The sequence below is a fragment of the Lontra canadensis genome, unplaced genomic scaffold (assembly GCF_010015895.1).
Source record: "Lontra canadensis isolate GAN:19392208 unplaced genomic scaffold, GSC_riverotter_1.0 scaffold4, whole genome shotgun sequence".
NCBI lineage: Eukaryota > Metazoa > Chordata > Mammalia > Carnivora > Mustelidae > Lontra > Lontra canadensis.
The window spans coordinates 36,100,608-36,128,149 of record NW_022630998.1 but is presented as its reverse complement, the minus strand read 5'-3'; the positions used below and the strand labels follow the sequence as shown (position 1 = coordinate 36,128,149).

At 41.0% G+C, this 27,542-nt stretch overlaps 1 protein-coding gene across 2 annotated transcripts in view; it reads left to right on the top strand.

Annotated features, from left to right (window-relative positions):
* The window catches only part of SV2C (synaptic vesicle glycoprotein 2C), a 210,029-nt gene that overhangs the window by 122,220 nt on the left and 60,267 nt on the right, over window positions 1-27,542 (top strand). The window lies entirely within an intron of this gene.

Sequence of the window (27,542 nt, the reverse complement as noted above, 5' to 3'; positions counted from 1 at the left end):
TTCATCATTAACCTAATTAGATCCTTTTTCCAAGGCTTACAATTAGCACCATTACCAAGTCTTGATAACTAATTATAGTGCTTCTAAATCAAGCTCCACCTGGAGGGACATAAAAATTGTAAGCTTCTAAAGTGTTCCTTGTTTGAGGAGGTGACCATTTCCAAGATTTCTGTCAGTAATACTGAGCGGGCTTAGAGGGCAAGAGATATATTCACAGTACTATGGAGAGGTAGAGAAGGTTTCCTTGACATCTTAGGGTACAAGCTAGAGAACCTGGACATCACTTTTTTTCCAAATGCATAGTGAGGTCCCCAAAATGTGTAATCCCTCCACTGGCCCAGATGGTTAAGATGAAAGGTTGTAGAGCTGCCCATCTTTTTTTTTTTTTTTTAAACAAGTGCAGTATTCTTTCATTTGTAAGAAGTAAACTGGACTTTAATTTTTACATCAGAGGCATTGGTGCTGAATGACCTGGAAGTTCCTATTCTCTTATGGACTGACTTAGTATCTATATTTTATATAGCTGTCTCTGTCAAAATTGAGTTTAGATTTACTCTGAGTTGCTTTTAGAATGTCCCAAAGCAATCCCAGTTAAAGATCAAAGGTGTGGCATCTTAGCAAATGTGGCCATTTGGCACAACTGGACCACAGAAAGGATACCAATGTAACTAATTTCATAAGATGCACAATTAATGCCTGGAATGGAACCTTAGAAAAATAGATGATTAAGCAGGACAGAGTTTAAGGTTGAAAGCATGATGAGGGGAATCTTACTATGCAACGAAGTATTTCCTAAAGGGATCCTTCTCAAGTATGGGAGGTACTTCTTCTTCAGGAGGTGCCTGATCTTTATGTAACATTGGAACACGCCTCCAGTTAAGGACAGGTTGGGTTATACTGTCCACTCTTCCTCACCCTCCTGCCCACCCCTCAGTGAGCTGTTTGGCTGTGCTGTCCATCACATTGTTTAATATACAAAACAAATGGTGGTCATGAGGCTTGAAAGGGATACCTGCAAAGAACCATGTGCCTGAGAACTATGTGCTGGGAAACAGCAGTGGCCAGGCTCTAAATTTGGCAAAATTAAAGGAGACCAAATATGGCAAAAGAAAATGTGGGTGAAAACAGAGCAGGCTGGTTACCATAGATGTGAGTCAAATGGACCATCCTGCTAATGAGAGGATGTTCTTGCTGGTTGTGTGATTCAGTCGGAGTGAAGAGATGTGCTGTCACAGCCATTTGCACGTTCCCTCACCCAGTCTTCTCAACAACGGGAAGCATGTCTTAATGAGGGGACTGGCAAGGGTTGGGAAACTGTTTGAAGGTCATGGAACCCATTTATTTTTCCCTAAGCCTAAATTATCCCACGAAGAAGTGGCTCCTAGAAGTGAATCCTCATTACTGCTAAACTAACAGAGATTGAACCCTCATTGAAATTACATGATGAGATGTAGCACCGTGCTTTGGGTGTAGCAAACATTTGGGGGGCATCTACCCTGTGACTGGCCCAGTGCTAGAAGCTGGAGAAGCTTTGAGGCTAAGGTGGAAGTCTACAGAAACATCTGGTCTTGGGTAACAAAGAACAACCTTGAAATTGAGCTTTGCTTCCAGTCTTTCCTGTTGCAGCCTGTTGGCACAAAGCGCCCCTTTCTCAAATACTGTGGATTGGGGAGTTCAGCCTTGCCCCGGCCACTTTGAATTCCATGTGTCCTTTAACATACAGATCGTGTTACAGTTTAGTTGGAGGGAATACATCAGCCTGAAGGATTAGGTGGAAGCCTGGGGAAACCTTAAGTAAGAAGGGAAGATGAGTTGTGAAAAGTTAGAGACTCCTGGTTTCATCCGATTCAACAGTTTACTACTGAAGTGACCAATTTAAATATCATAGTGCCCAGGCAGGCGATGTGTATGCATGAAGCAGACAAGAAAGGGAATGGAGGCAAAGAGAGAGTCCATGCCCTCTGTTGAGGGTTGGCAGCTACTCAGCCCTAACAGATTTAAGCCAACCAGTTATTGATGCCTAGTGTGGCCAGATTTACTGGGAGAGAGCAGAATTCTGGATAGTTACATGAATTCTCTCCAATTTTTAATCTGTCAAATTTTAAATTATTTTTATAGGGCTATAACTTACCTGTGTGGTAGGCAGAATGATGGTCCCCAAAGATGTCCACATCCTAACCCTCTGGACCTATGAATGTAAGAGTTTCCATGGCAAAGGATAATAAAGGTTGCAGATGGAATTAAGGTTGCTAATCAGACCTTCAAATAGGAAGATGATCCTACATTTTCCAGTGGGCTCAATCTAATCACAGAGGCCTTTGACAGCAGAAGATGGAGTAGGGAAGAAAGATGGAGAAGTGACAGCATGGGCAGAACTCAGTTTGAGGTTACTTGCTTTAAAGATAGAGGAAGGGGGCCATGAACGAAGGAAAGTGGGAAGCCCCAGGAAGCTGGAAAAGGTAAGGAAACCTGTTCTCCTCCAGAGTCTCCATGAGGAAGGCAGACCTGCTGATACTTTGCTTTTAGGGCAGTGAGATCCATTTTGGACTTCTGACCTGCAGCGTTGTAGGATAATACCTTTGTGTGGCTTTTAAGCCAGTGAGTATATAGTAATTTGTTGCAGAACAATAGGAAATGAATATCACATACAATAAAATCAATCCGTTTTAAGTGATGAGATTTGACAAAGGTTTACAATTGTGTAACTACCACCCCAGTTAAGATACAGAACACTCCCATCACCAAAAAGATCCCCTTGTACTCCATTGCAGTCAATTTCTTTGTACCATCCCTGGTCTTTGGTAAGCAATGATATGTTTCTTTTATAAAATTTCTTATACATGGAATCATGCAGCACATAATTTTTGTACTTGTATTCTGTTTGGGCATATTGTCTTTGAGATTCTTCTTTGTAGTTGAGGGTTTGGGGGTTCATGTCTTGTGGTTACTGAGTGATATACCACGGTATGGATGGGTCACAGCTTGTTGAACCTTTCCCCAGTTGATGGATCTTTTTGGTTGTTTACAGTTTGGCTATTAGGATTAATTATGTACATTTGAGTACAAGTACAAGTACTTTCTGCAGTGGAGAGAGGGCAGAGGACTACTAGAAAGGAGAAAGGAAAGAAAGACTGTAGACAAGGGCATTTCCCCCTTTCTGACCCAAATATCATACCCCTGGGCCATGGTGCCTCACACGCTCTATGTGACCAGGCACAGTTCTGCCTTCTTCCACAGCTATAATTTATAGATTCAATTAAAAAAATGCATCTTTCCAAAATACCCTAAGCAATTTCTGGACTCTTTGAAGCCAAAGATCAATTCTTAGTCATCTTTATAATCTCCATGGTACCAGAACACCATGCCTGCCCCGGACTAGCTCACAATGAGTGTTTTGTTGAACTGAGTCACCAAATGACCTGGGCAGGGACGTTAGAGCCCTCTTCACATCTGATCTAACATAACCACATAGTTTTACTTAGTTTTATTAAATAAGCTTGTGCTAGGAGGTTATTTTTTTTTTCCTTCGTGAATCAAGGTCTTAGGAACAAGTTCCCATCTTGGTGATGGTTGGGGCTGATGCGGCTTAAAGGGGAGAAACTGGCTGATGTCATCCTGGTTCACTCCTTCTGAGCCCCTGCAGGAGCAATAGCTTAGAACAGGGAGATGAGAAATAGTTCTCTGTTGCCTAAAGTTCTGTCACTTAACTGCTGCTAAGTTACTGGAACTTACAGTGGTTCCTGGGTTGTTTCTACACCTCCCCCACCCCCACTCCTCTCCTTTTATCTTCTGGCCTCTGACGCATGTTTGGATTCTAAAGGACTATCTCAGTAGCCTTTGCCGGCTGCTCAGGGGATCCAGACTGTTGGGTTTATTTATGGCATCAGACGCTCATTAGGCACCACACTGTCTGGGAGATTTTCCCTGCTATTAACAATCCACTCCAGTCAAATCTGGTCCACTTGGGCGTTTCTCGAAGAAAAGCCTGTGCATGTGGTCATGGTTTGAAGAGCAGGAAGAGCCTGATTGAGGGGTGACAGAGCAGAAGATGTGCTACGCTGATCTGAGAGTTTGCGGCTCTCAGCAGGGGCATGTCACAGTGGAGACACTTTGGAAAATGAGAAATGGGACTGTCACTCTAAGGAGAGCTGGCTTGTTCTGCATTCCAGGAAAAGTTGGCAGGAAAAGTGGAGAGCATGGAAAAATCTAGAACTGAGCAGCTAGAATGTTAAGGCATAAAACTGTTTGCCCTTTTTCTGCTAAGAGAGGGTGAAATGACGCCCCCTGGAGGAGTGAGGATGTATGTCAATAGTGGTGCACGTGGACAGTCCCCATATTCCTGTAGGGATCAGAGACAAAGGCCTTCCTTGTGCAGGAGACAAAGCCTTCCTTCCACCTCAAACCCATGCTGAGGTGGGGCCTCAGTGACTAAAAACTGAATGCAAGGGAAAACAGGAGGTTTGGGGTGGGAGGGCCTTGAACTGAGAGTCTTCTAACCTAGGTAAGGAAGCATACTCTGGTAGAGACATTCTGGAGAGTGGTCAGATGATGCTTGTCAAAATGTATAAATAAATACCTTCTGACATAGCATACTCCTTCCCTGGTATATACCCTGAGGAATGCATACATACATGCATCAGGGGCCATACCGAAGGATGGTCACAGCAGTACTGCTTGTGAAAGGAGTGTCACGGCCGGTGGGACAAATCGACCAGGAACGTGAGGGTAAGAGGATGGTGAAAAGAAATTAAGAGACAAAGAGATGGGGGCAGAAGGAGCACTGAGGAGGATATCCAACAGTGCTAAGTTTATTCAAAGCACTAAGGCCATATATATAGTGATAATAGGAGAAGCAATACACCTGTGTCTAGTTAAACAAACACGAGTTCCTCGTGACGCCAAATGGCTGATGCCAGTGCAAATACAGCAAACCTGAAAGTAATTTATGGGCTGTACTAGGGCAGCAAGGACCAGCCATGAACTTATGACCCCAACCGAATTGTTCTCATTTGTGTAGCAAGCATGTGGGAAGTCACGTAGGTGAGCGCACAACACATAGCACAGACCCTTTCTCAGTGCTACTCAACTTTTCCCGTCCTAAACCTTTTGTTATTCGGACTTTTAAGGAGCCACAAGTCAGGGCCTGGTTTGGTCCTCGTCTCAAGCCTTATTGCGGCCTCCCACAAAGGAGTAAGTTGGGGCAATCTGTCCATCCATCACTAGAGGGTGGGTTAGTGAAAGGTGGTGGCACTCTTGGCATCAGTTAGAAACAGTAATGGCGACATGATACCACACTGAGTGAAAAGTAAGAAAAAATTGAAGAACCTAGCATGTTGACATTTTGTAAATTAAGGGACCTCCTACTTGTTTTACAAGGATTTTATTCAAATTTGAGTCAACATTGGCTTTATCTTTTTGAATTACAGTTTTCAGGGTGATTTTTTTTTTTAATAAATTCCCAGAGTGGAATTACTGGAACATTTAGTGTATCTATTTTTAATTTATTAAGAAACCTCCATACTGAGTCGTTGTACCAATTTACATTAATGGATAAAGAAGAAACTGTGTGTGTGTATACAATTCGATATTACTCAGGCATAAAAGAATGAAATCTTCCTATTTGTGACAACGTGGATAGATCTAGAAGGTATTATGCTAAGTGATAAGTGAGTCAGAGAAGGACAAATACCATTTGATTTCACTTGTATGTAGAATCTAAAAAACAAAACAAATGAACAAATAAAAATAGAAATAGACTCAAATACAGAGGGTAAACTGGTGGTTGCCAGAAGGTAAGAGGATGGGGGGAGGGGATGAGTGAATTAGATGAAGGGGATTAAGAGATGCAAACCTCCACTTATCAAATCACCAGTAGGAAAAGGAAAGCATGGGGAATATTGTCAATAATACTGTAATAATGTTGTATGGTGATGGATGGTAATCACACTTACTGTGGTGATATACAATATATACATATTGTATACAGTTGTCAAATGATTACATTGTGCTCCTGAAGCTGGTGCAGCATGGTAAGTCAACTGTATTTCAATAAGAAAAATTTCTTAAAAAAAAAACAAACCATAGAGGCGTGGGGGTGTTAGGGGAATCACTAAGAGAGTAGGGAATGTTGATAAAAGGGGGAAATACACACATGATTCCCACAATCCTGTTGAGACTGTGGTAGTTGGGAGGGTCATTAATTCAACCCCCTGCACATAAGATTGAAAAAATGTCAAGAGTTTTATTGGAGTTTATTTAGTAAATAAATTAAAATGTTTTCTGAGCATAAGCTAAGTGAGGAGCAGAGCTAAAGTAGCAGAGTGTTCCGGAATAAGAATCAGATAACCTGGGGCGCCTGGGTGGCTCAGGAAGTTAAGCCTCTGCCTTTGGCTCAGGTCATGGTCTCAGGGTCCTGGGATCGAGCCCCGAGTCGGGTTCTCTGCTCAGTGGGGAGCCTGCTTCCCCCTTCTCTGCCTGCCTCTCTGCCTACTTGTGATCTGTCTGTCAAATAAATAAATAAAATTTTAAGAAAAAAAAAAAGAATCAGATAACCTCTTTTCTTACTTAAACTCCCATGCCCTTTGGTTCTCCAAGCCTCAGTCCCTAACACCCGTGCACTAGAAAGCGTGCACCTCATTATTAATTCCAATGTCCTATTCTGAGGCGCTATCGCAGGTCATTTGTAAAGGCTGAGGGGTGATAAGGAGATCTCCAAGGGAAATCTCTGTCCAGTGCAGGAATCTGCAGGATTCATTAGCACCTGTGAATATCCTAGAGTCAGAATGATTGCCAGGGTTCCAAAACACCTGCCATCTGGTCTGTAAAGACGCCCGTGTTTGTGAGCTGGTGCTGTTGCTGCTCACGGCTGCTGTTCTTCTGGTCTTGGGAAGGTTGTTACCGAAATCGTTTTTATGTCACAACAGTGAAACTGCATTAATGCACGACATAGAGGGACAAGTTTTATTAGGAAGGCTTCCATATGTATAATTCTTCTAAACAAATGCTGTTTTGTTTAAAGTGTTGGGCACTGTTATAAGCTGGGATGTAAATGGGCCTATCAGTTTGATTGGTGTGACCATAGTAGGCTAGTCAATAAATATTTAAATTTAATGGAGCTAGTAGTTTAGAACCACCTACTCTGTTTCTAGAACTGCCTAGCCATAGTAATTTGTTATGTGTCCTTTTTGCCACCAACGAAATTGTGTATATCAAAAATTCACAATGAGTGAGTCTTATATAGTATTCTTCAGAAAATTATTCAAATTTTAAAGCCCAATTCCAAGTGACTCACCCCTTTTACCAAACCCAGGACAGCATATTTCAAGGTCTGCCTGCAGTGGTCTTACATGAAAAATGCAGTAAATTTTCAGAGGAAAACTAATTGGGGGTTTTAACTCAAAGAACCAAATGCTTTGTGTCCATGGTGCTGTGATTTCCAAATTGGAGGGATCCAAAGAGACAAGGTTTGTTACGATACATCATCTGCTTCCTCAACAAGGCAGCATTTTGAGCAGCAAGTAGCAACCTCATTTCAGGCTTCTGTTTTCCTTGGTTGCCCAAGTGAGGCTGTGGCCTCTGCCCGAAAAATACAAGCATCCTGGCATTCTGTAAGAGCATCATAGATCATAGTTTTATTTCAGGGAAAAGATGATTGATTTGCTCATTTATCCCCTTCTCCCTCTGGTTCAGAGTTCAGTGGGAAATTGGAACTTCCTTTATGCAGTATAATATGGCCAATCATAAGGGCAGCCTGCGCTTACCTGATTTGTAATGGAAGGTGACACGGGTGAGCGATTTCACACGGCTCCTCCTGCAGTAACTGTAATCAAGAGATAAAAGCTGGAGAAACTACATAGGCTGGCCAGACTTTGCCAGAATTACATACTACATTTCCTCAGACCGAGATGTTTGATCAGTTGAGGTGGAAGAACAAACGTAGGTAAATGGCAAGACATTCGTTTCTCATTTTTTCATTTGACTTTTACAGCCGGCCAGTGTTTTCATTTTCCTGTGGTTATTAATTTGGCCTTTCAGGATCAAATCACCTAGTGAGATTAATTTAAATGATATTTTTCCATAGAAGAGTCAGAAAAAAGACAGAACAAAGGGAGTTTGGTTCAAGGAGAAAGAGGGGAAGAAAAAGTAAATAAGAAAATGGTGATGAGACATTCTATGATATTTTAAAAGATACAGACTCAAGGAATAAATGAATATCCTTAGTAAAATGCAGAGAAGCCATAAAATGTTTTGGCAAGGCAAACAAGGCTTTGGTAGATTTTTTTTTTTTTTCCTGTTACACTGTGGATTTTTCTAAGACATGACATACATATTTGGTAAAGGGAAACACAGCTTTCTGTGCACTGTGCTGAGTGAAAACATTCCTAAGTTGGGACAATTGTAATATGCTAAACATATATGGAAGAAAAGATAGAAATTATAAAGAAAAATAATAAAAATCCCTTCAGTATTAAATCTTATATATAAACAGTACTGCAGTGCCACTGTTTGCAACATGGCAGAGACTCAAGACATAAAATCTTGGCTTTGAAGTGTATTGTGAATGCTTATGTTGGAAATCTCAGGCTATCGATTTCACATGGGATTTGCTTAGTGCAAAAGATAAATCAAGATTAAAAAATAATAAGCATAATAAAATGGCATCTGACCCATTTTCAAATCCAGAGAGAAATATCATTTTACAAATCCACATTTGTTTCTTTATCCTTAACTTGCAGATACACTTAGTGTATTTCATTAATTGTGCCTGCTATAGATGACTCCGCTGGTGTCTAAATTGATGAAAGTGTCGAAAAACAGGGTGATGTGAGCAATCTCCCCCAGCCCCATCCTATACAAAATCAAAAGATGCATGTATTTTAAAAGACAGATCTTAATCTAGAAATTGCATGCTGCGGAGTTGAGTGGTATGACCCTTGTTTTCCTACAGAGAAATCCCTTGTCTCAACTGAGCCTTTTTTTCTCTAGGATGAAATGGATCACTTTTGGTAGCAGATGTTCCACTCACCATGTCAGCAGTGTGTCCAAAAACGTTTAATGTAACACCTGGTAATCCAACAAAATGGTTATAATGGATGATAATAAAAAATTGTTCTATGTCCTGCCCTCCCCACCCTCCATTCCTTCTCTTCAGGAACAACTACTTTTAACAATCAGAGTTGTTTCCTCTGTATCTGCCTCTTTTTTTTTTTTTCCAAATTATGTAGATACACTGTTTTCCCCTTAATGTGTCTGTTACACATTATGTGTTGACTAGCATGGAAATAGACAATATGTGTTTTTACTCCCCACCTCCAAATTCTTTTTCTCCTATGCTGTCAACACAGTAAACTCATAATGTTTGTTTAAGTCAGTAATCAGAATTTATATCATTATGAGTTCTGCAGATCCTAGTAGTATTCTAGATGATTTCTTTCTTACGTACCTTTTACTTTTCCTGAAATTAGTAATTACATTGCATTTTCATTTGCCTGGCATTCTATGTGTTTGATGAAATCTTTGTACATGTACAACCTCTCAATGTGGTTTTCAACATAATTAAATATATCAGATGACCTATCATTTCCACTACTTAATGCTGAAGGCCTTTCTTCTGGGGTTCTTTGGTTGTTGTGTTTCTTGGGTCAGCTATATACTTGTCATCCTGGGACTTCCTTTCACAGCTCTCCTTAATTGCTTCCCAATTTCTGGGACCCATAGACTTCTTGACGTACACAATCTTTTTTTTTTTTTTTTTTTAACATATGCAATCTTTTTACCTTCTTTCTTCCCCTCCCCTCCCTTGCCCCTCCCCTTCTCCTTATCATTCCATATACCAGATTGATAGTATGGCTGATAATAGAATTCTAGGTTGAAAATCATTTAGTCTTAGAATTTTTGATGATGCTGCTCCACTGTCCTCCAGCATCCAGAATTATGATAAATCTGATGCCTTTCTGATTCCCTTTGCTCTATATACAACCTGTATTTTCTCTCTGTAAGTTCTTCTCTTTATTCTTGGTGTCAAGGTCATAATATGCCTTCATGTGTCTCTTTTTTCTCTTTTTCTCACTTTTCTGGGACTTACAGAGCCATTTCAATTTAAACACTTAAGTCCTTCAGTTTGGAGAAATTCCCCCATGAGATTTTTCGCCCAATAATTACTTTCCACCACTTTTTGTGTTCTAACATTCTAGAATGTCTGTATATTGGGTGTTGAACTACCTAGACTGATTGTCTAATATTTTGATTTCCCCTTTTGTTCATCTTTTTGTCTTTGTTCTACTTTCTAGGCACTTTTTCAACTCTACCCTTCAACAATTCTGTTGAGTTTTCATGTCTTATCTTACTTTTTTTTTTTAAACTAAGAGATTGGCATGTTCTTTGCCCTTTTCTGTGCAACCTTTCCATACTGCATGGCTACATTATGTTCTCTTACATCTCTGAGGGCATTGGCTATGGGATTTGAAGGATTGGAGTTGGCAGTGTTTCTCCTTACATTACCTGTTTTTCTGAGATTCTTCTGTTCTGGTCTCTCTGATGTTGGAACTTTTCTTAAGTATCTGGAGATCTTTAGCTCTCTGTTCCTACTGAAGAGTGAAGCACCAGAAACCTGACTGAATATTTTGTGTGCAAGAGGAGCTTGTTGACCAAGGGTGATGCGTGGAGGTGGCTTGGCATAGCATATCCTGGAAAAGGGTAGTCTTTTTCATCAGAAGACCCCCTAAATCTTAGAATCTATTTGTCTTTTTTCTTTAAGACTCTGTTTTCCCAGAGATTCTCTGTTGCTCCACTGCAGCACAGAAGTGTGGCACATGTGGGAAGGAATATGCTCTTGTTTCTGTGCCAACCCCAGTGGATTTCTGGTCTTCCACCCCAAACTGAGCAATTAAGTGGCAGTTCCATAATGAATTCTGCCTGAAGCAGATGTATTTTGTTCCCGGTCCACATCCCCAGTACCCTTACATCAGTGTCATGTAGACGGTAGGTAGACATCACCTACTGTCAGTAGGTGTCCCGCCACAAATACTTGCTATGGGGCCTTCTGATTTTTGGGCTCAAGGCTCTTTTCAAAGACCTCTAGGTCCCACACAGATGCAGCTGTAAAATGCAAGGGAGTTTATTCTCAGAGGTCAGCCCTCAACTAGTAGGCAAAAGGAGGTGGTGGATAATTGCCTTAGCTTCACCTCCTGTAGAGGGACCATTCTGTGACACTTTCTACATGGTGCCTTAGAGACCCCCCAGTGGGCCTGAGCTCCTGTTGCCCTAGCAGAAACCACTTCAGCAAGGCATCCTTTTTACACGTTTTTTTTTCCTTCCCTCTCAGTCTGCCTTCCTTCATATCAAGGAAGGAAAGTATACCTCCCAAATAAACTACCTGCACTCAAGTCCTTATCTCAAGCTCTTTTCAGGTGACACCAAACCGTGACACTACCTCTAAACACAGGAAGCTTTTGTGAAGTTCCATGTACCCCAGAGAAGTAATATATAAGTGTAAAATGACCAATTTTTTAAAGTATATTAATTCTACCCTACAAGTAGATGCTAAATAAATAATATACTGATTAAATATTTGTACTTCTTATTGAAAATGCAGACTCCAGACCTACCCCAGTTTGTGCTTTTATAAGGACTGCTGGACATTCTGATATAGGTAGATCCTAGACCATATTTTAAGAAACACTGGACCTTGTGACTTCAAGTTGGACCCACTTTTTTTTTTTTAACCGATGTGAAACAATGCTCTGGCATCATGCAGTAGTAGGCGTGGAGCTGGAATTCAAATCCAGGTGTTGCTCACTTGAAGCCATTCTGCACTGACCATTTGCGATACCTTGGAACATTTTGTTTCTTCAAGAAAAACAAGATGGTAGCATCTACTCATTGGGTAATTAATAGAATTTAAGATGACTCCTATAAAATGCTTGGTGAGGAGGAAGTCACCTTAGCAAGTGTTCAGAGAATGGTAACAGTGTGTGTATGTAGGTATGTTTGCACTACAGAAAAGCACTGAATTGAAAAAAAAAAAAAATACATGTCTTCTAAAACCAGAATGAGTCTGTCAGCCACTGGCAAACATCCAATGGAGTGTTCCACAAGGACTCCTAAGTCAGTTCTACAGTCAATATAATACTAAAGGGATCTTACTACCTGATGTAGCTGAAAGTCTTCCTCTAACACGTCCTCAGCTGAGGCAAAGACAAGGCTAGGAGCAAAGTGACATTCCTGCATGAACATACTGTGGGCTCACCGTGACATTGTTGGCTGAAGAATAACTTCTTAAAAAGATGGCTTTTAAAATGATGATTGTTTTCAATTTGTAGTAAGATACTAAGCAGATTTAACTTGTCCTCATTTCCTGTTGCATGTACCTCGAGATGTTCAATAAATTGCTATTGATCAGTACCAGAGTCTCCTAATGGCTCTACTTCCCCTTCGTGCTCTCCAGTCTATTCTCAGTAAGGCAACCAGAATGATCCTAAAAATGTAGGTCCATTTCCCATTTCCTGCTTTTGACCTGCAGTGTCTTCCCATCACACTTGGAAGTCCTTGCCTTGGCCTCCCTGACCTACCTGGCTGAGTCGCTGACCTACCTCCTATCCTACTGCTCTCTCTTGCTCATGGTGCTCCACCCACACTGGCCTTGCTCAGCTCTGTACATGTCAAATATGTTTCCTTCTCAGTGTGTGTGTATGTGCCATCCCCCTCTTCTGGAATGTGCTTCCTTCAGATAGGGACTGGCTTCTTGCCACACTTAGGAGATTTACAGCTGAAAAAAGTAGATTCACACTCAAGTTCCTTGAAACATACTTAACAATTTTCTAATAACAGAGTCAAGCATCAGTTTCTTCATTTAAGTTTATTAAAATTAAGTAAAACTCCTAATTCAGTTCCTTAGGCACATTAGCCAATTTCAAAGGCCTAACAGCCATATATGGTTACTGGTGCCATGTTGGCCAGCATAGGTCTATCGGGGTATGTAAGGCATCTAAACATACAACGTGAATATACTTATGAAGAGTTCATGTAAAGAACAAATGCAAGGTCTGAACACTGTCTTTGCACATACCTGTTTCCTAACGAGCATTTGTCATTCTTAGGACTTAACTGATATATCAACTTTTCCCAGGAAGCCTTGTCAGATACTCTCAAATGGAAACGAGTCCTCTCAACTGTAAGCTATAAGAGCACCCTATATGTCTCTGTCTTCATTTTGTCATGCCTTGTTCTAACCGCTATCTATATAGTTATATTTTTATATCTCCCTAATTTGTCCATTTCCATGTGGCCAGGAAGCTGTCGTCATTGATTCTCCAGGGCTTGGCCCTCAATATGTATTTGTGGATTGATTAAATTATTTATGAATTAATTAATTAATTAGCCAAAACTTGAAAGAAAAGGAGGTAGGGCTAACCCTGTTGGAACAGAGATGCCAGGGTGTCAAAGGGGAACCAGGATGGTGCAGTGATGGGGCAAAGACAGAAGCTCAGTTCCTGCAGGATCTGGGGAGTCAAAGAGGATGAGCTAAGAAAAGTACCAGGTTTAGTAACCAGAGGATCATTTTATGGGAATCCGCAGAATCATTTAGACAGACCTAAGTTCACAGACAGCCCTGATTTAAGAATGGTCGATGCTTCAAATGTTGTGAGTAGGATTGGATTCTAGGGCCATTGCCCAGTCTTAAATGTTGGGTCAGCTGTGCTCCTTCCACTGACTGTAGTTCCCACTAATGGCAGCTGTTAAATCTGTATGCTAATTGAAACTGTGAGTGATTCATCGCAGGCTTGGGGTGCTGTGTGATTGATAGGCATCTGATCTAAAGGTACTTAAATGATGGAATTATTGGAGCCAGGAAGAGATGTGATTAATCAGACCAGACTGTTTACTAAGTGGCCCCACTAAAACACTACAGTGAAAAGCAGCAAAGAACTTTGGTTCCATCCATGAGGCAAGAGGGGTGTGTGTGTCAACATGTACACACAGGATGTTAAAGGGTGATTTTCTAGCCTATAAGAGATTGGGGTTGGGGGATTTTTCAGGACATCGTTGTATATTTATCTTTTAAGTTTGTTGACACTCCCCATCACCATTAGCAGATGTAGAGGGCCTAGCTCCTTGTTTGCATCACAGGAGTCCTGGGGGTTGGGAGAATGACTATAAAAAAACAATACAATGAGTAGTTCTTTTATTTATATTCTTAAGGCCCCAGTGTGAGTCTAAGCCTTTCTGTTTCCCTGAAGATTCCTTTCCTTTTGTTGCACTACAAGGGGCTATGGTTCCCTTTGCCAATATGACTAAACCAAGAAACCAGGATGCAAGTCAAAATTCCCTAATATTTATGTAGAAAAATGACAATAACATAAGTACTTGTCTTGAATAATTGTTAATTTATTAACATCAGAGTTAATTGAGTCTTGTGTCTGGCCTACCCAGTAGACAGTCTTATTTATTGTTGAACACTTGATCCCAACAGACACCTTAGACGTATTACAGCTTAGACAGCTGTAGACTATCAGAAGACCTGGTCAGGATTGTTTCTTTCAAGAGAAAAATTGGAGTCATTGTTGAGACTGTGGAAACAGACCTCTTCTGGGTGCATGTTCCCTGAAGCCTAAATGCTAAAACCCCCCACCCCCAACCGTTTCATGGGTACCTTAACTGCAGCTTGGGCAGGGTGTAAAGACTTCTATAATGCAGAAGAGACACTCTGCTTGAAAAATCAGGGTAGTAGGGGAGGGGAAAAAGGGAGTGCTTTGAAAGTACTCTGTAGGGACCCCATACACCCAACTAAGAAAGCTGTAGTGGTTCTGCTCCCCTCTCATGAAGACTCAGTATCCCCACCATTTTCTTGGCTTCCTCACCCCAGGATATACACGTGGATGAACAAACACTTCTGTTTTCTGCTCTAATGTCACCTACTTGTGCAAGCAAAATGGTTTTAAGAATTGGATCCCAAGTTCATGAAACACTCACAGAATTAGGACCCATGGATAATAATTAAGGGCAGAAGCCTCAGGGAGCATCAAGTGACATCCTTACTTTTGAAACTATCTAGCCAGGAAATGATTCAAAATGATTCATTTGCTGAGAGGTGTAGCTGTGACCTTTACAGAGTAGAAATTGAAGAACCAGACTTGAAAAATAATAAACTCAGAATCTTTAAGTGCTACTGTCCCAGTTTCCTCAAGGGTAAGATAAGAGCCTGAGATGTAGTCACGACCTAAAAAGGGATTCACTCATTGTCAGAGTGCTGAGTGACCTAAGAACATGCTACCGATGAGAGGAAATAGCCGAGTCAGAACAATGATTGTGTCCCATGAGCTGCTGTGTATAGCAGATGAGACCCTGAAATTATAGGTAAGTATCTTAATGGAGTCATAGTGTTTCATGGGCATATCGTGATTATTTGTAGGCTCCTTTTCACTCACCATGTTCACTCCTTACCAGTTGATAATTGTTGCTCAAAACCAGCTTCCTTTTCACATGTAAGGATAGAAGTGTTTACTGTGAACTGTGGACAGAAGTAGAAAAAAAATTACCTTTATTGAGCACAACTCATTTTTTCTTGTGAGGTGATTATTATCTGTATGCTTATTTCAGATAATGAGTTATTACTGCTGGTAATGCCTATTCCTTCTTCCATCTGCTATGCCTTGGTGCACGGAAGTTGATTTTTAAAATTGCTACATTTCGGGGCACCTGGGTGGCTCAGTGGGTTAAAGCCGCTGCCTTCGGCTCAGGTCATGATCTCAGCATCCTGGGATCGAGCCCCACATTGGGCTCTCTGCTTGGCAGGGAGCCTGCTTTTCTCCTCTCTCTCTCTCTGCCTACTTGTGATCTCTGTCCGTCAAATAAATAATGAAAAATAAAATCTTAAAAAAAAAAGAAACAAAAATCAAGTTAAAGAGCATGTTGGCCATTTTATTTTGTTTTATTTTTTTAGAGACAGCATGCAGGGGAGGTGCAGAGGGAGAATCTTAAGCAGACTCTATGCAGTGCACAGCCTAATGTGTGGGGCTCAATCCCACCACCCTGAGATCATGACTTGAGCCAAAATCGAGAGTCAGACACTTAACTAAGCCGCTTAGGTGCCACACCATTTTATTTTTAATACTAGTTAAGTTTCAATTTTTCTTAATATTGTAAGAAAAGCAGGACATGAAACAAAAGAACAGCCACAAGAACATGGAATGGAGAGTGAGACAAAGATGAGGCATCTGTTGACTTTTCTTTACCAATGAGGGACCGTCTGAGACAAGGGTGTGTAAATAGAATTAAAGTTATCAACCATTCGGTTTTCTCAGCTGACTTCTGCAATTCAGAGAGAGTGCCTTTGAAAGAGAATGGAGAGACCACGCCATAAACCAAGTATTCAGAATAAAAGCCTTCAGTTGTGTAGCAAATGGGACAGTAACCCACTGAGGGTTAATAGTAAGGTGATTCCATTGAAAAGTATCTCATTATAAGGATTGTGACGAAAAATTGAGCAGCTGTATGGTTGACTGATTGAACTGATAAGGAGACTACAAAGATTTATATGCCCCAAGGTTCTGCAGGGTCTTCGACTGGGTCTAGCACAGTGCTACCAGGGACACTGTACAAAAATCCAGCCATGCGCTTCATTGACACACCTGTCATCACTGTGGTAACAGCAGAGTAAGGCAGTAACATCCCCGCGCTATCTTATCACATCAAAAAGAAATTTGTACAAACGGACATCTTAATAACCACATGAATATATTTTCATTAAAGATAATATTTATAAAATGAATCACTTTTCCAACCAAATAAAAGCAGCTGCTGGTATTAACACAATTACTTAAAAGTCTCAGATCATATTAAAATGCTATCCAAATTGGCTTTAAGTTATGTTACAATATTTTTCAAAACCAACATTGAATATTTAATGGGTAATGGGACTGCATCATGCATCTTTTCAATTTGTGTTACTTTCTTTTTTAACTTGGTGACTAGAAGGAGAGCATAAAATTGATAAATGTTTTGCATCTGGCATAAGACATTTCCCATTTGTGTGAGTGCATTAAAAAGAACAAAGTAGACAACATCCACTAAAGGGCTTCCAACCTCATGTTTCATGTACTCCAAACAGCTATTAAGTGCTTGCATCAGCTCAGAATTCTAATGCAAAATGGAAGTCATCTTAGAGATTTCCTGTGTCCCTCTGAGAGAGGATCTCCAGGTCTCTTCTCCTTGTCTTTTCAGGGCTGATCCCAAATTTTATTTTTCTTCAGGTAGAATCATGGTATACGTATTTTTAAAAGCTGATAGCAATTTTCTGAGTGACCCAGTTGCAGCCTCAACATTGCTATGCTTTTTCTCCTAACACGTGCTCCCTCCTCTCAGCACAGGGACTTGGGGCTCACAGTTCTTTGTTTCAGTCATTCAACAATTACTGACTGAATGTCTGCCATGGGCAGGGCACCAGGCTGGAAAGATGGCCGCTGCTCCCGGTTGATGGGGTGTCACCCACAAATCCCTATGTTGAAGCCCTAACACCCAGTACCCCAGAATGTGACTGTGTTTGGGCACAGGACTTTTAAAGAGGTAATAGAGTTAGATGAGGTTACTGAGGTGGGTGCTGACATCCTTAGAAGAAAAGGAGATTAGGACACAGAAAACACAGAGGGATAACCATGTGAAGACAGAGAGAGAAGTAGGCCATCTAGAAACAATGGAAGGAGGCCTCTGAAGAAACCAAACCTCCCAAGACCTTGACCTCAGATATTTAGCCTCCACAATCATGAGGAAGTAACTTTGTTACTTAAGGCCAGACTCTGGCATCTTGTTATGGCAGCCCTAGGGAACTAATTCAGCTGCTTTATGTATATATGCTAAGCTCCTGAATTACCGCAGATGATTACTCCATACAGCATGAATGTGGAAGGCCAGAGCACACAATGACGTGTTCTTCTCTTAAGAATATTACCAGTTCTGGGGTGCCTGAGTGGCTCAGTCATTAAGCATCTGCCTTCGGCTCAGGTCATGATCCCAGGATCCTGGGATAGAGTCCCACATCAGGCTCCCTGCTCAGCAAGGAGCCTGTTTCTCCCTCTGCCACTGTCCCTGCTTGTGTTCCCTCCCCGCTATGTCTCTCTCTCTCAAATAAATAAAATATATAAAAAAAAAAAAAGAAAGAAAATTACCAGTTCTGAAACCTTTTTTAAGGTCAATACAACATGTATGTAACTTGGTCATTAGAAGTCCTAGACCAAGAACCTTCCACATTTTGGGCAATTTTCTCTCTTCAGTGTGGCCTTGCTTGTCTTCTTTCAGGCATTTAATAATCACTGGCATCAAATATCTCTGCAGGTGGGGAGGGACTGGCTGAGCCCTGCCTTGATTTTTTGCTTTGCCATCTACTTATTTATAAAGTACCAACATACATGTACTGTTTGATTTTCAAATTTAGTCTTAAAAGCTAATGATAATGGCATTGTCGGTACTTTGGGTAATTTAGCAGTGTTCAGGTTTAATAGAAAAAAGAAAGACCACTTTAGGTCCACAATTTTATAAGACTCAAATTTATATTGAGAATTCAAATGTTTTCTTTATTTTCCATAGATTGTTAGAATAGAACTATCTCCCAGATGCTGTTCCTGTTCTTCCCTTGGTATGTAGCAATTTTATCTTTTGTTTTTTAATTTTTTAAAAAGATTTATTTATTTATTTATTTATTTATTTGACAGACAGAGAACACAAGTAGGCAGAGAGGCAGGCAGAGAGAGAGGAGGAAGCAGGCTTCCTGCCGAGCAGAGAGCCCGATGCGGGGCTTGATCCCAGGACCCTGGGATCATGACCTGAGCTGAAGGCAGAGTCTTTAACCCACTGAGCCACCCAGGTGCCCCTTGATTTTTGTTTCTTATATATGATGTCAACGAAAACACTCCTTGTATTTTTAAAGTCCTATATCTTCTTTCCCCCATTTAAAAACAAAAAACAGGAAACAACAAATTGTTTAGGGCTTTCTTCCCCATAAAAAAACAAACAAACAAACCAAAGTCCTATATCAAAGTCAACCTATCAGAGATACTATGGCTGAAAGCTTGCTTATCTTCTTTTTTTTTTTTTTATAATTTTATTTTTTATAAACATATATATATATATATATTTTTTCCCCCAGGGGTACAGGTCTGTGAATCTCCACGTTTACAAACTTCACAGCACTCACCATAGCACATACCCTACCCAATGTCCATAACCCCCCCCAACCCCCCTCTGCCCAGCAACCCTCAGTTTGTTTTGTGAGATTAAGAGTCACTTATGGTTTGTCTCCCTCCCAATCCCAACTTGTTTCATTTACTCTTCTCCTACCACATTAACCCCCCATGTTGCATCTCCTCTCCCTCATATCAGGGAGATCATATGATAGTTGTCTTTCTCCGATTGACTTATTTCGCTAAGCATGATACCCTCTAGTTCCATCCATGTTGTCGCAAATGGCAAGATTTCATTTCTTTTGATGGCTGCATAGTATTCCATTGTATATATATACCACATCTTCTTTATCCATTCGTCTGTTGATGGACATCTAGGTTCTTTCCATAGTTTGGCTATTGTAGACATTGCTGCTATAAACATTCGGGTGCACGTGCCCCTACGGATCACTACGTTTGTATCTTTAGGGTAAATACCCAGCAGTGCAATTGCTGGGTCATAGGGTAGTTCTATTTTCAACATTTTGAGGAACCTCCATGCTGTTTTCCAGAGTGGTTGCACCAGCTTGCATTCCCACCAACAATGTAGGAGGGTTCCCCTCTCTCCGCATCCTCGCCAGCATCTGTCATTTCCGGACTTGTTGATTTTAGCCATTCTGACTGGTGTGAGGTGGTATCTCATTGTGGTTTTGATTTGTATTTCCCTGATGCCGAGTGATATGGAGCACTTTTTCATGTGTCTGTTGGCCATCTGGATGTCTTCTTTGCAGAAATGTCTGTTCATGTCTTCTGCCCACTTCTTGATGGGATTATTTGTTCTTTGGGTGTTGAGTTTGCTAAGTTCTTTATAGATTCTGGACACTAGCCCTTTATCTGATATGTCGTTTGCAAATATCTTCTCCCATTCTGTCAGTTGTCTTTTGGTTTTGTTAACTGTTTCCTTTGCTGTGCAAAAGCTTTTGATCTTGATAAAATCCCAATAGTTCATTTTTGCCCTTGCTTCCCTTGCCTTTGGCGATGTTCCTAGGAAGATGTTGCTGCGGCTGAGGTCGAAGAGGTTGCTGCCTGTGTTCTCCTCAAGGATTTTAATGGATTCCTTTCTCACATTGAGGTCCTTCATCCATTTTGAGTCTATTTTCGTGTGTGGTGTAAGGAAATGATCCAATTTCATTTTTCTGCATGTGGCTGTCCAATTTTCCCAACACCATTTATTGAAGAGGCTGTCTTTTTTCCATTGGACATTCTTTCCTGCTTTGTCGAAGATTAGTTGACCATAGAGTTGAGGGTCTATTTCTGGGCTCTCTATTCTGTTCCATTGATCTATGTGTCTGTTTTTGTGCCAGTACCATGCTGTCTTGATGATGACAGCTTTGTAATAGAGCTTGAAGTCCGGAATTGTGATGCCACCAACTCTGGCTTTCTTTTTCAATATTCCTTTGGCTATTCGCGGTCTTTTCTGGTTCCATATAAATTTTAGGATTATTTGTTCCATTTCTTTGAAAAAAATGGATGGTACTTTGATAGGAATTGCATTAAATGTGTAGATTGCTTTAGGTAGCATAGACATTTTCACAATATTTATTCTTCCAATCCAGGAGCATGGAACATTTTTCCATTTCTTTGTGTCTTCCTCAATTTCTTCCATGAGTACTTTATAGTTTTCTGTGTATAGATTCTTAGTCTCTTTGGTTAGGTTTATTCCTAGGTATCTTATAGTTTTGGGTGCAATTGTAAATGGGATGGACTCCTTAATTTCTCTTTCTTCTGTCTTATTGTTGGTGTAGAGAAATGCGACTGATTTCTGTGCATTGATTTTATATCCTGACACATTACTGAATTCCTGTACAAGTTCTAGCAGTTTTGGAGTGGAGTCTTTTGGGTTTTCCACATATAGTATCATATCATCTGCGAAGAGTGATAGTTTGACTTCTTCTTTGCCGATTTGGATGCCTTTAATTTCTTTTTGTTGTCTGATTGCTGAGGCTAGGACTTCTAGTACTATGTTGAATAGCAGTGGTGATAACGGACATCCCTGCCGTGTTCCTGACCTTAGCGGAAAAGCTTTCAGTTTTTCTCCATTGAGAATGATATTTGCGATGGGTTTTTCATAGATGGCTTTGATAATATTGAGGTATGTGCCCTCTATCCCTACACTTTGAAGAGTTTTGATCAGGAAGGGATGCTGTACTTTGTCAAATGCTTTTTCAGCATCTATGGAGAGTATCATATGGTTCCTGTTTTTTCTTTTATTAATGTGTTGTATCACATTGATTGATTTGCGGATGTTGAACCAACCTTGCAGCCCTGGAATAAATCCCACTTGGTCGTGGTGAATAATCCTTTTAATGTACTGTTGAATCCTATTGGCTAGTATTTTGGTGAGAATTTTTGCATCTGTGTTCATCAAGGATATTGGTCTGTAGTTCTCTTTTTTGATGGGATCCTTGTCTGGTTTGGGGATCAAGGTGATGCTGGCCTCATAAAATGAGTTTGGAAGTTTTCCTTCCATTTCTATTTTTTGGAACAGTCTCAGGAGAATAGGAGTTAGTTCTTCTTTAAATGTTTGGTAGAATTCCCCCGGGAAGCCGTCTGGCCCTGGGCTTTTGTTTGTTTGGAGATTTTTGATGACTGTTTCAATCTCCTTACTGGTTATGGGTCTGTTCAGGCTTTCTATTTCTTCCTGGTTCAGTTGTGGTAGTTTATATGTCTCTAGGAATGCATCCATTTCTTCCAGATTGTCAAATTTGTTGGCATAGAGTTGCTCATAATATGTTCTTATAATTGTCTGTATTTCTTGGGTGTTAGTTGTGATCTCTCCTCTTTCATTCATGATTTTATTGATTTGGGTCCTTTCTCTTTTCTTTTTGATAAGTCTGGCCAGGGGCTTATCAATCTTATTAATTCTTTCAAAGAACCAGCTCCTAGTTTTGTTGATTTGTTCTATTGTTTTTTTGGTTTCTATTTCATTGATTTCTGCTCTGATCTTTATGATTTCTCTTCTCCTGCTGGGTTTAGGGTTTCTTTCTTGTTCTTTCTCCAGCTCCTTTAGGTGTAGGGTTAGGTTGTGTACCTGAGACCTTTCTTGTTTCTTGAGAAAGGCTTGTACCGCTATATATTTTCCTCTCAGGACTGCCTTTGTTGTGTCCCACAGATTTTGAACTGTTGTATTTTCATTATCATTTGTTTCCATGAATTTTTTCAATTCTTCTTTAATTTCCTGGTTGACCCATTCATTCTTTAGAAGGATGCTGTTTAGTCGCCATATATTTGGGTTCTTTCCAAATTTCCTCTTGCGATTGAGTTCTAGCTTCAGAGCATTGTGGTCTGAAAATATGCAGGGAATGATCCCAATTTTTTGATAACAGTTAAGACCTGATTTAGAACCAAGGATGTGATCTATTCTGGAGAATGTTCCATGTGCACTAGAGAAGAATGTGTATTCTGTTGCTTTGGGATGAAATGTTCTGAATATATCTGTGATGTCCATCTGGTCCAGTGTGTCATTTAAGGCCTTTATTTCCTTGTTGATCTTTTGCTTGGATGATCTGTCCATTTCAGTGAGGGGAGTGTTAAAGTCCCCTACTATTATTGTATGATTGTCGATGTGTTTCTTTGATTTTGTTATTAATTGGTTTATATAGTTGGCTGCTCCCACGTTAGGGGCATAGATATTTACAATTGTTAGATCTTCTTGTTGGACAGATCCTTTGAGTATGATATAGTGTCCATCTTCATCTCTTATTATAGTCTTTGGTTTAAAATCTAAGTGATCTGATATAAGGATTGCCACTCCTGCTTTCTTCTGATGTCCATTAGCATGGTAAATTCTTTTCCACCCCCTCACTTTAAATCTGAAAGTGTCTTCGGGTTTAAAATGAGTTTCTTGTAGGCAACATATAGATGGGTTTTGTTTTTTTATCCATTCTGATACCCTGTGTCTTTTGATTGGGGCATTTAGCCCATTAACATTTAGGGTAACTATTGAGAGATATGAATTTAGTGCCATTGTATTGCCTGTAAGGTGACTGCTATTGTATATTGTTTCTGTTCCTTTCTGATCTACTACTTTTAGGTTCTCTCTTTGCTTAGAGGACCCCTTTCAATATTTCCTGTAGAGCTGGCTTGGTGTTTGCAAATTCTTTCAGGTTTTGTTTGTCCTGGAAGCTTTTAATCTCTCCTTCTATTTTCAATGATAGCCTAGCTGGATATAGTATTCTTGGATGCATGTTTTTCTCGTTTAGTACTCTGAATATATCATGCCAGCTCTTTCTGGCCTGCCAGGTCTCTGTGGATAAGTCTGCTGCCAATCTAATATTTTTACCATTGTATGTTACAGACTTCTTCTCCTGGGCTGCTTTCAGTATTTTCTCTTTGTCACTAAGACTTGTAAATTTGACTATTAGGTGACGGGGTGTGGACCTATTCTTATTGATTTTGAGTGGGGTTCTCTGAACCTCCTGGATTTTGATGCTTGTTCCCTTTGCCATATTGGGGAAATTCTCTCCAATGATTCTCTCCAATATACCTTCTACTCCCCTCTCTCTTTCTTCTTCTTCTGGAATCCCAATTATTCTAATGTTGTTTCGTCTTATGGTGTCACTTATCTCTCGAATTCTGCCCTCGTGGTCCAGTAGTTGTTTGTCCCTCTTTTGTTCAGCTTCCTTATTCTCTGTCATTTGGTCTTCTATATCGCTAATTCTTTCTTCTGCCTCATTTATCCTAGCAGTGAGAGCCTCCATTTTTGATTGCACCTCATTAATAGCTTTTTTGATTTCAACTTGATTAGATTTTAGTTCTTTTATTTCTCCAGAAAGGGCTTTTATATCTCCCGAGAGGGTTTCTCTGATATCTTCCATGCCTTTTTCGAGCCCAGCTAGAACCTTGAGAATCGTCATTCTGAACTCTAAATCTGACATATTACCAATGTCTGTATTGATTAGGTCCTTAGCCTTTGGTACTGCCTCTTGTTCTTTTTTTTGTGGTGAATTTTTCCGCCTTGTCATTTTGTCCAGATAAGAGTATATGAAGGAGTAAGTAAAATACTAAAAGGGTGGCAACAACCCCAGGAAAAATATGCTTTAGCCAAATCAGAAGAGATCCCAAATCGTGAGGGGGGGGTGGGGAAAGGGGATAAAAAGAGGTTCAGAAAGAAAAAAAAATAAAAGAAAAAAGAAAAAAGAAACAAATAAAAAAAAGAAAACCAATAATGAAAAAAATATAAAAAGGAAAAAATATATATATATTAGATAAACTAGTTAAAAAACGTTAAAAAAGAAAAGGGTAAAAGTTTAAAAAAATTTAGCAGAAGAAGAGAAAAAAATTGAAAAAGAAAAAAAAAATTAAATTAACTGCAAGGCTAAAGAATCATGGGGAGAAAGCCATGAGTTCCGTGCTTTGCTTTCTCCTCCTCTGGAATTCCGGTGCTCTTCTTGGTATTGAAACCGCACTCCTCGTAAGTGAACTTGGTCCTGGCTGGGTTTCTTGTTGATCTTCTGGGGGAGGGGCCTGTTGTAGTGATTTTCAAGTGTCTTTGCCCCAGGCGGAGTCGCACCGCCCTTACCAGGGCCTGGGCTGAGTAATCCGCTCGGGTTTGCTTTCGGGAGCTTTTGTTCCCTGAGCGCTTTCCGTAGAGTCCGGAGGACGGGAAGGAAGATGGCGGCCTCCCAGTCTCCGGCCCGGAGGAGCCGAGAGCTCGGGGTCCCACTCCTCAGTGCGCCCTCAGGGAACAGCGTCCAATTACTCCCGTCTGCCTGGCCTCCGGCCGCGCTCCGAGCCGACCGAGCCTGCGACCCGTTCAAGGTAAGCCCGAGCTGTGAGCTCACTCCTCGGCTCCGTCTCTGTAGCCGGCTTCCCCGTTCTAATACCTGCGAGCTCTGCGACACTCAGACACCCCGATCCTTCTGTGACCCTGCGGGACCTGAGGCCACACTGGCCCCGCGTGGGCTTCACCCCAGTTAAGCCTCTGGAGCGATGTCCCTCAGCGGAACAGACTTTTAAAAGTCCCGATTTTGTGCTCCGTTGCTCCGCCGCTTGCCGGGAGCCGGCCCCTCCCCCCGGGGTCTCTTCCCGTCCCTTTGGATTCACTTCTCCGCCAGTCCTACCTTTCAGAAAGTGGTTGATTTTCTGTTTCTAGAATTGCTGTTCTTCTTCTCTTCGATCTCCCGTTGGATTTGTAGGTGTTTGCAATCTTTAGATAAGCTATCTAGCTGATCTCCCGCAACCTGAAGTAGTCTCAGCTGCTACTTCTCCGCCATCTTGACTCCTCCCGCTTGCTTATCTTCTTGAGTACACTGTGGTTTAGAGTTGTTGCTGCTGATTTACTTTTTCATTTGTGCTAAGTAAGCAACCTGTGCAAACAGCATCCAAACACCATTAGCACCAGGAGCTCTGAACCACTTCTTCCAATCCATTTTCTAGATGCATTAAATACACTGTATTGGAAGAAGACAGCTGTATGTCTATTTGTCCAGCTGCATTCTTCCTATAGCCTATTGTGCCTGTGATGGAGGCTGTCCGATGGCAGACTTCCTGGGGCAGCGTTAGGAACCTTGTGATGGATGGAGGAGGGCCCAGCTGTCCTGACGCAGCACTGAAACAGGAAACAGTGCTGTCAAGAACAAAACACAGTTCTTTGTAGCCAGGTGAGCATGGCTACATCTTCCTTTAAAACTTCCATGGATGGTTTTCTTCTTAATCTGTTTCTGTAGGAAAGGGAAAACCAAGTGGACTTCTTGTCCTTACCCACAAGAGGAGCCGCCATTAGCTTATGTATTTTGAGAGGTCTTCAATTATATTCTGAAAATGGTGTAGACATCAAGCAAGTCTCCTTTCCTGATGGTCCTGTGGTTTACCCTGACTGATGGCAACAAGGCATCACCTGTAGAATGGAAGAAAGAGCACTTCCCACCTCTGCGACATTTGGGGACGTGTTGATGCAGAACTAGTGCACTTTAAATGCTTCTTCCCATCTTCTCATGCCATCTCCTAGTAAGGTAATCCAGTATGATTCCTCACACAGAAATCATCCTGAACAGCAAGTGTTCTCAGACTTTGGCACGTAACAGAGTCACCTGGAGGGTTTATTAAAATAGAAGTTGTGGGGCGCCTGGGTGGCTCAGTGGGTTAAAGCCTCTGCCTTCGGCTCAGGTCATGATCCCAGGGTTCTGGGATCGAGCCCCACATTGGGCTCTCTGCTTTGCGGGGAGCCTGCTTCCCCCCCCACTCTCTGCCTGCCTCTATGCCTAATTATGATCTCTCTCTCTCTCTGTCAAATAATAAATAAATAAAACCTTAAAAAAAAAAATAGAAGTTGCTGGGTCGCCATCCCAGAGTCTCTGATTCTGTAGGTCTGTGGAACCAGGGAACGTGCCTCTCTAACAAGCTCTCAGGTGATGCTCAGGCTGCAGGGTCAGAGACCTCACTTTGAGAACCAGTGCTATCGAGTGTTAGAACTATCCATGCTCCTGTTGATTAGCATCACAGGTTTGGGAGACTGGTGTTTTGAACTTGTTAACAAGATTTTCATATTCCTGGCATTGATATCACTTGTGTACAAGACCCCAGGTCCTAATTTGTTAAACTTGAATCCCTGGTATCAAAATAGTAAGGGAAACATTATCTGACAGCGACGTAGAATTTTATATCTTTACTTCCATTATCCCATCCATGTCTCCAGACAACCCCAACACTGCTGCTGCTGCTGGTAATGATGATGATGATGATGATGATTGAAAAGTGAGGTTCAGAAAGAGCAAGTGACTTCCTTCAGGTCAGTGAGATAGTAGAATTAGGTCTGTTACCCGGCTAACTCCAGACTTTGATCTTCACGCAGAGGTGTGCGAAGTCACTGTCCAAAGAGGACATGCACAACGTTAGTTTTTAAAAAGGCAATTTTAAGCAGTTCTAGTTCCATACACAGCCCTCCCTTAAGCTGATGTATCCAAGAGAGGTGTAGAGCTCGCTCAGATCCTCAGCTGGGAAGCTCTAGGTTTTGAATAAGGGATAATTCAAAATGTTGGTGTAGGTGGTTGGAAAATGACTCTAGTGAGCAAGGAATAAATCCTTTGCAGTCAAGTGCTTTCTAATTCTTTGGTTTGAACGAGGTTGAAGAACAATCCAATCAAATAAGCTGGCAGGCCATTAACAATGTTTGACGAAAACTGGGAGACGTGAGAGTTCCCAGCATTGAACCTTGTAGCTGAGAGTCAGACTCCCTCCATTCACATTTACTTATTTATATGAATAATAATTAATGATAAACTCTCTCACTTTAGCAATACTTAATATTCACCCATGGTTACAGAAACCATTGCGGGGAAACCCTCCATTTCCTGTTATTGAAAGATATACTTCAATAAAACCTTATTTTTT